Source organism: Lipotes vexillifer, unplaced genomic scaffold (assembly GCF_000442215.2).
Source record: "Lipotes vexillifer unplaced genomic scaffold, Lipotes_vexillifer_v1.1 scaffold382, whole genome shotgun sequence".
NCBI lineage: Eukaryota > Metazoa > Chordata > Mammalia > Artiodactyla > Lipotidae > Lipotes > Lipotes vexillifer.
Genome location: NW_006780611.1, coordinates 9,644,479 through 9,653,875, shown reverse-complemented (window position 1 = coordinate 9,653,875; position 9,397 = coordinate 9,644,479).

Genomic DNA, 9,397 nt, shown 5'->3' with positions numbered 1-9,397 from the left:
ATGTTGCTGCACACAGGCTTCCTCTAGTTGCAGTGAGCTGGGGCTACTCTTCGTCGTGGTGAGCGGGCTCCTCATTGCAATGGCTTCTCCTCATTGCAATGGCTTCTCTTCTCTAGAGCACGGGCTCTAGGCACGGACTTTACGAGTTGCAGCATGAAAAAAAAAAAGGAGTTGCAGCATGTGGGCTCAGTAGTTGTGGCACATGGGCTTAGTTGCTCCGTGGCATGTGGGATCTTCCCGGACCAGGGCTCGAACCCGTGTCCCCTGCATTGGCAGGTGGATTCTTAACCACTGTGCCACCAGGGAACCCCCCCACTTCCATTCTTGTCTGTCAAAATGTGGTTCCTGGACCAGCAGCATTGGCCTCACCTGGGGGCTTGTTAGAATGCAGAGTCTCAGGCCCTGCCCAGCCCTGCTGATGCAGAATCTGCATTCTAACAAGATCCCCGGGGGATTATTTTGCACATTAATGTTTGCAAAACACTGCCTTATAGCATAGAACCCAAAATCCCCCTACGCGGCCCAATCATGTTTGTTCAATCGATAGATTAATCAATCAGTAAAATGCTTGTTAAATGAATTCTAGCACCTCTTATTGCCGGTTCCTCCCATTGGGAATGAATCCAATATTCCCCAGGCAACCATCCAAGCAGCCACTGGGCTCCGACGTACACAGGGTCAGCCCCTGTCTGGGCAAAACAGACCTGGTACCCAGTCCTCACCCATCTGCTGGAGGTGACCATCCTGTCCTAACTGTGACCAAGTGACCCCCTAAGTGGCAGTCTAGCTGCAATGACCTCAACTATTTTTTTTCTTTTTTCTTTTTTTTTGCGGTATACGCGCCTCTCACCGCTGTGGCCTCTCCCGTTGCGGAGCACAGGCTCCGGACGCGCAGGCTCAGCGGCCATGGCTCACGGGCCCAGCCGCTCCGCGGCATGTGGGATCCTCCCTGACCGGGGCACGAACCCGTGTCCCCTGCATCGGCAGGCGGACTCTCAACCACTGCGCCACCAGGGAAGCCCGACCTCAACTATTGTAAAGGCGAGAAAGCCAAGGCTTGTGCCCTTCCCGCCCCAGCTCAGGTTCCTCCCCCTAACACGTGAACACACACACTTGCCTGAATGCACACACATGCAAGCACACTTGCCCTAGTGTACATACACACATACCCCGCCCAGGCCCTGGTTGTGTCTCTGTGAGTCACGGGGTGACTCACAGGCACGTCTCCCCTCCCTGACTGGGAAAGGGAGAGGGAGAAGAGGTGTCTCCGAGCCAAACGTGAGAAAGTGACTTTGGACCAGCTGGGCCAAGGGACTGCCAGGGTCGGGGCTGGGGCTGGGGCTGGGTCCCAAGGGGTCCTGCCTGGGAAACCAGGCAAGTCACTGGGTCAGCAAGTCCTTCCCTCCCTCACGAGCCCGCAGGACTGCGTCAAGACAGTTTACTGGATGAGTGGGAGGAGGGCGACGGGTAAGAGAGGACACACACACACACGTGCGCGCGTACATACACGCACACACACACGCACATGCACACACACACACACAAGACACCAGAATCACGCCCCACCTACAGCCTCCCGGTGGCTCCTGGGGGTGGGAGCCATTCAGACTGGCCACCCGGCCCTCAGTTTACAGAGTCCTCACATATCCGTGGCCCACATCCGTCCCCAGGGATGTATGCAGACAGGGCAGGGAGTCGCCCGTTTCGTGGTGGGTGGCGGGGGCCTAGACCACACTGGTCTGGGGGATCGTGTTTACAGCCGCCCCTTCTCAGCACGGAAGCTTCATGGGTACCGGAGCAGGAGAGCCATGGGGTTGGGACAACAGTGCCACCCCCTTGAGAGCTGGGGTCACCTCAGTTTCCCTATTTGGGTAATTTCCTGGCATCACTGACTGTTCTGGGGTTCTATTATCTCACGACTCAGACAAAAAATGGGGGAGGGGGGCGGGCTGGGGGGAGAGGGCTCACACAGAGGAACCTTGGAAAGATGAACACTTTCCTTCCCTGCCCCGCCCCCATCTGCTGGGGCCCAATGTCCCCCTCCCCCACTCAAAACCCCCTCCAAGTCCAGATCGTCCTGTGGGCTGAACCCTCAACCCCATTCTCCCAGCTGCCCTGGGGGAAGCTGGGGGCCGGCCAGTGGTGTCTGAGCAGGGATGCAGGGGTGGGCTGCCGGGTCGCCCTAGGTCTGGGAGCTTCTACCTCGTGTCGCCCCCCTGCTTCCCAGGCCCCAGACAGGTGGCCACGGAGCAAGGCTGGGGTGTGGGTGGAGCTCAGGCGACCCCCATGCCCCTGCTTTCCGCCTTGATTAGCAGAAACATTCCTACATCTGTCACGGGAAGACATCGTCAATCACCCAGGAAACGCAAACACATTCTGACTGTGCCCAGACCGTCTTCCTACAAAGTCGTGGGCACCATGGGGACCCCACCGCCAAGGAGCAGGCGTGTGGGAGAATCCCCACCAGATCTCAGCTTGTGCCACAGCCAGGGAAGGTCTGAGTCACGCCTACCTCCTTACACACACACACACACACTCACACTCACGAATACACAGAGCTGCCAGCAAAACGCGGATCCACTCACAGCCACACCCACAGACAGCTGTGCACACGCACACAGACACACAGACCACTGACCACAGACCCACAGAGAAGGGGGTACAAATGCACACACACAGTTTTGTGCCTGCAGCAGAGATCTCAGCTCTCCCACGTCCGGCACACAGTAGCGCACAATAGGTCCACATCAGGTGGCCCTTCGGCACTCCTCACCTTTGGACCTCTGGTGTAGTGTACCTGTTTCTTCCACCTGCTTCCATTGCCCTCTCCCCCCACTAGGATATGAGCTCCACATGGGCAGGATCTTTCTCCCTTTCACAGCTGTGTCCCAGCATCCAGCACAGGGCTTGGCACACAATGGGTACTCATTAAACATTTGTTTGTTGAATGAATGTCTGGGCAGCCCCACCCCAGGCCCAACCCCGCCCAAAGTCCTGCAGCCATTGTCTTCCTCTCCAAGCCAGGCTCCCAAGTACCTCCCTGATTCTCCAGGAGAGCAGATGTAACCTCAACATCTTCCCAGAACCCAGGATGCCCCAGCCCCTCCTCCATCACCTGGCTCGGAGGTGCCACCATCTGACCACCCCCGACCCCTCTATCCTCATCTCCCCTGCCTGCCCCCAACCCTCCCCCAGGACATGGTCCTGCCCACCCCACCTCCTGCCCCTGGCCACACTCAATTCCCAGCAGTCCTGATCCACAGATCAGGTCCTCCCCAGTCAAGCCAGGCCATGTCAGTTTCTCCCTCCAGGCTCCAAACTCCCCTGTTCGGGGAACAGGACATCCTCAGTCACTGCCTTAGGGTCCCAGGGCAAACAGGCTATGACAGTACAGGATGCAGATGAGTGCCATGATGGGGGACATGCAGCCAGCTGTGGGGTCCTGCAGAGGTGACACCCAGCAGAGAGAGCTCACTGCAAGAGTTACTTTGCCTCTTCCTATGGACTGCTTCGCTGAGCCCCTGCTTTGCATGTCGGTGTCATGGCATCTCCCCCGCCCCCACCCCCGTCTCCTCCCACCCCCGGCCCTCCAGCCACGCAGGACTCTGTTCCCCAAGTTCCTAAATGTGCATCTTCTCCTTCTCTCCTTCTTAGGTGCCTTTGCACGTGCTGTCCATGTCCTCTGCCTTTGTCCACTTGCTTAATGTCCACCCCATGCCCCAAAGCCTAAACTTAGGCGTCTTTTCTCTCCCAGTTTCTCCCACCCCCTCCAACCTTTGGCAAAGTTAGAGACCATCCTGATGTGCCCACAGCCTCCCCGCCTCCCCCCATCACAGCCCTGTCTCTTCATCTGGAGTTGGTTTGCCTGCCTGTCTACCCCCGTGGCCCATGAGCTTCTTGAGGGCAGGACCCTGTCTTGTTGGTCTCCATGTCCCCAGTGCCAGCGAGGTCCACCGAGGGCTCGGCACATAGTGGAGTTAAATTAATGTTGGTGTCAGGTCCTCAGGGGTGGGCAGGGTAATGGTGTCTTCACTTAATCTTGTCTCTGCTACAGTTCCTCACCTGGTCACCGGAAGCTCCCTGCTATCCCAGTGCCCACTACATGTCATGCTCTGTATGACACAGCGAACGTGCCAGACTGGAGTGCTGGCCTCAGCTCTTAGTGCCCTGGAGCGGGGCTGCATGTCTGCCCTGTGCCATGGCTTCCCCGCACCTGGATTGTGGGCTTGGCCACGGGACTTGCTCTGACCAAAGGGATGTCAGTGGACTGGACATGAGCAAAAGTCTGAAACGTGCTTGACAGTTATCCTCTTGCACTCCTGCCTTTCGCCAAGGAAGACCAGATGGCCACTGGTCCAAAGAGGACGAGAGACAGGGGGAGGGAATCTAGACCCGACCTGCGGCTTGGAACCAAGTCTAGTCGTCCCTCAGACCGGTAAGGGAGATGCACATGCTCAGTGCGCTATAACACTGAGTTTGGAGTTTGTTACGTGGTGTTAGCATGTCAGTTGCTGACTGAAACAGCTGATGTTGGCTGAACTCACATATACTTTTTCACTTGATTCACTAAGCTTATTTGATTCACTATTATCATTAGCCCCCTTTTTCGATGAGGAAACTGAGGCACAGAGAGGGTACCACAAGGCTAAGGGAGGGGCAGAGGCAGCTAAGTTCCAGAACTTGAGTGCTTAACCACCCCATCATGCTCTGTCATCAAACCTTCTGCCCCAGAAACAGGGGTGAGGCCACCCACTGGCTGGGGCTGGGCTCTGCTTTTTTCTCTTGTTACAGTTAACTTTTTCCTCACCCAGGGGAGCCGTGGTCTCCAGGAGAGAGGCCCACAGCAGCCCTCCTTCCCAGCTGAAGCTTTCACAGTTCACAGAGTAATTTCACAGCCTGTGTCTCATTTAACCCTCACAAGAGCCTGGGGAGACAGGTGTCTTACCTCCAACTTATGCATGATGAGACGCTCACAGAATTGTACATCTTGCCCAAGGATAGAAAAGAATATGAGGTTAGATAAAAGCTAACATATATTGGGCTATGTGACAGTGTATTCTGTAAGAATAAATTCAGTTGTAAGTAAAAGAAAGAAAAATCCAATTCATATCAGCTGAGGGAAGAAAAACAGGGGTTTAATTTTCTTCCATCATAAGAAATCAAGAGGTAGTAACAGTAACCCTGGCATTGTTCCACAGCTTGACAAGGTCAGGGCTGGAGTTTCTGGTCTTCCCTTGACCTTGTCATCATCCTCATCACCTCATTACTGCAAAATGGCTGCTGATCCTCTAAGCATCACATCTGCATTCAAAGGAGGAAGAAGGGAGAATAGGGAAAGGTGCTCTCCCCTGAAGTCTCCGTCTTTTTATTGAGGAAAAGCCTCCACTGTCACCCTCCTTCCATACTTAACACGCTTCCTCTTACATCTCAGTAGTCAAAATAGGGTGAGCTGACCACACTTAGACCAATCACTGATCCAGTGGGATCAGATGTCCATGATTGGGTTCGACCAATCACAATTCATCTTCTGGTGCTGAGATGGCAGCATTTCTGCCGGCTCCATAAGCAGATCAGAGTTCTGTCTATCGGAAAAAGGGAGGATGGCTGCTGGGCAGGTGAGGCGATGGGCAAGGTGTGCTCCTCCAGACATGACACCAAGCAGTTTACCTACGACATCTCACTTGGTCCTCTTACAACCTTATGAAGCTGGGACTGTTTTATGCCAATCTATCAAATGAAGAGACAAAGCTAGCAAGCTGCAGAGCTGGCCTGTGTTCTTAGCTATTCTACCAGACTAGGGCATGGAGGGACTCGAATGCCAGGAAGGCAGGAGACTGTCCAATGGGACCACATTAGGCCCCACTCACCACCAACCTCATCACACACCTGCCCTCCCTTGGCTCCGAGTGTGCAGGGTTAGAGTACCTGGGTGCCCAGGTACTGACAGGTGACTGCACCCATGTCTGGGGGGTGGCTCCCACAGTTCACTGCAGCCACTGTGCTTTGGCCAGAGGCATAGGCTGACCCTCCCCCCCATCGCCCCCATCTTGTTCCTTCATCCATCCAGCATCTGCTGGTGCCAGGCACCCAGCCAGACCTCGGGGGGAACAGATGGGTGGCTCCGGCACAGATCCTGCCCTCATGGAGAGACCTGGCTACCCAGTCTCTCCTATCTTAAAGAAATCTTGGGTAGAATGATTAAGAGATTCAGCGGAGAAAAAGCTCACTTCTGGCCACAGGGACAGTCTTTTTTCCCTCAGTTTTTTAAAATTTTTTAAATTGTGGTAAAATACACGTAACATACAAGTTACCATCTTAATTATTTTTCAGTGTACAATTCAGTGCTTTTAAGTACATTAAGTACATTCAGATTGTTGTGCAACCATCGCCACCATCCATCTCTGGAACATTTTCATCTTGTAAAACTGAAGCTTGTAAAAATGAATACCCATTAAACACTAACTCCCCATTCCCCCTTCCCCTGGCAACCACCATTCTACTTTCTGTCTCTATGAATTTGATTCCTCTAGGGACCTCACTGAAGTGGAATCATACAGTTTTTGTCTTTTTGTGACTGGCTTATTTCACTTAGCGGAATGCCCTCAAGGTTCGTCCATGTTGTAGGATGTGTCACAACTTCCTTCCTTTTCAAGGCTGAATATGGGAATTCCCTGGCGGTTCAGTGGTTAGGACTCCACGCTTCCACTGCAGGGGACATGGGTCCGATCCCTGACTACGGAGCTAAGATCCCACAAGCTGCATGGCCAAAAAAAAGTGGCTGCATAATAATCCACTGAGTGTATGCACCACATTTTACTTATCCATTCATCCGTTAGTGGACACTTGGCTTGCTTCCACATTTTGACTCTTGTAAAATAGTGCTGCTGTGAACATGGGGTACAAACATCTCTTCGAGAATGTGCTTCCAGTTCTTTTGTGTGTATATCCAGAAATGGAACTGGTGGGTCAGACAGTAATTCTGTTTTAATTTTTTGAGCAACAGCCATACGCTTTTCCTCAGCAGTGGCACTATTTTACATTCCTGCGGGGGCAGTTTTACAGCAGATTTGAGGTTGACCTTGAAGATGGTCAGCGAGGTTTAGATGTGAGGAATGACACGGCACAGGAGGGATGAAGGGAGAAGGTGCAGCCCAAATTGTGGGCAGGAGGGCGGGCGGCGCACAGAGCAGCTGGGGAGGAAGAGGCCAGAACGTTGATCGGGGCAGAGGCCTTTGCACGTTGTATGTGTTAGTGTGACTCTCATTTGGGATCAGGAGCCACAGAAGGCTTTGAGCAAAGCAGGGACCTGATCACTCTGCCCCCAGCAAGCTTCACAGGCCAGCTGAGGTGAGGCGGACTGTGGCAGAATGTTCTGGGGGTGGGGAACCCAGGAGGAGCTTTCTGATGGTTGGTGCAATAGAAAGTGACGATAGGAGACCAAGTCCACAAAAAAAAGAAGCAAAAGCAGTGAACATGGAGCCAGCACAGCAGGGTTAGGACTAGGGTGAGGCCGCTGAAGTACTCACCGTGGGCACAAAATTTTAAATAAAAATATTTATATTTAATTTAAATAAAGGATCTGACTCAGCCAAGATTAAGGTGAGGCAGTTGACGCATCGTGCAAGTGTAGGGCTGGATCCTGTCTTTAAGTGAAATCTGATATTTGGTTCATCGTGGATATTTTTTTGCATTCATTTTGATTAAAAATTTTTTTTCTGTTAATGAGCATATCTACCAAACAGAAACAGACTCACAGATATAGAGAACAGACTTGTGGTTGCCACGGGGGAGGGAAGGATTGGGAGTTTGGGATGAGCAGATGCAAACTAGTATATCTAGGATGGATAAACAACAAGGTCCTACTGTATAGCACAGGGAACTATATTCAATATCCTGTGATAACCATCATGGAAAAGAATATGAAAAATAGTAGACATATATATATATATATATATATATATATATATATATATATATATAACTGAATTACTTTGCTGTACAGCAGAAATTAACATGACATTGTAAATCAACTACACTTCAATAAAATTTTTTAAACTTGTGTTGAAATATTACTTATCTTGATCATTAAGTTTTGGGTGCCCCCTGAAACTTTGCACCTGAGGGGAGCGCCTCACTCACCCCACCCTGGTCCGTGGGACAGATTCATCCAATTATCCAGCAGCACTTGCTGTGAGCCTGTGATGTGCCGCAACTGTGATAGGATCTGGGGATCCAAAAGTCAGTGAAATAATTGTAGTTCTCTGTCCTCAAGTTTAAGGCCAGATAGAGATAATAAACCAGAGGGGAGGGAGACTTGGGCAGGTAGGCTCCTCCTGGGCTAGCCTGGAAGAGATGAATGAAGTGTGGTGCAGAATGAGACAGACATTTGACTTGCTTCAGTGTTTTGCCCACCCACTCTCTGAACCCATGGGTCTTAGGCCCATGGACCACCCCCCTCTATAGAAACTAAAAATACCAGCCACCCACATTCTCAGACTCCTTACAGCTGAGGCCTTCAAGGCTCACCCATCAGACGCACCAACCCAAGATTTAAAAACAAAACTCGTGCTCCCAAGAAGCAGAGCCCCCCCCTGCTGAGCCCCTAGGACAGCAGTACCCAGGGCTGGGTGTTGCGTGTGGGACGTGCAGGTCACAGGGGCTGTGGCATTCAGCAGGTGTTTGGAGCGCTGACCTCATGCGCCGTCTGGGAGTATTGATCCTTTCTGCATACCACAAGGTCCGCTCTCCAGTTCACTCATGATTCATGAGTCACCCAACATTCTTTGAATATCCTTTTGAGTATCTGTTCTTTGAACATCCTTTTCTGCTTAAGTTAACGTGAGTTGGCTTCTATTGCCCGCAAGGAAGAATGTTGCCTTATATATATAGAAAGTGGTGCCAGGAGGTTTTACAGGCTATGGATGTTGGAGGATATTTAGAGAAGCTGAGGTTGGTTATCTGGACTGCTTGGGACTGGAGACACTAAAGATTCAGAGCAGACCTGGGATCCTACAGCATGCAGAAGGAAATGGGAATTCTAATCTGCCACCAGGAATCACCTGGAACGAAGAGCCCTTTGAGAGCAGGGGTTTTGAGACCGAGACTCCATTGCCTTAGAAGAGAATGTGAGGAATGAGGAAATAGACTGTGGGAATGGGCTGCTGTTTCCTACAGTGCTGGACAGTTGAAGAAACAGAAGATGATCTCCTAAATCCTAAATTCTTGGCTCAAGAGCCAGATCAAAACCCGAGGACTTCTATACTGAAAGTATCTCAATTCTTGCAGCCATAAGGGTGAGACAGCCAAAAATGACACTCAGAATTTGAGCCAGCAGCACGGCAAGTTACATCATTCGCTGACGCTGTGGCTTCACCAGCTCTGCTCCGTGGACATCAGA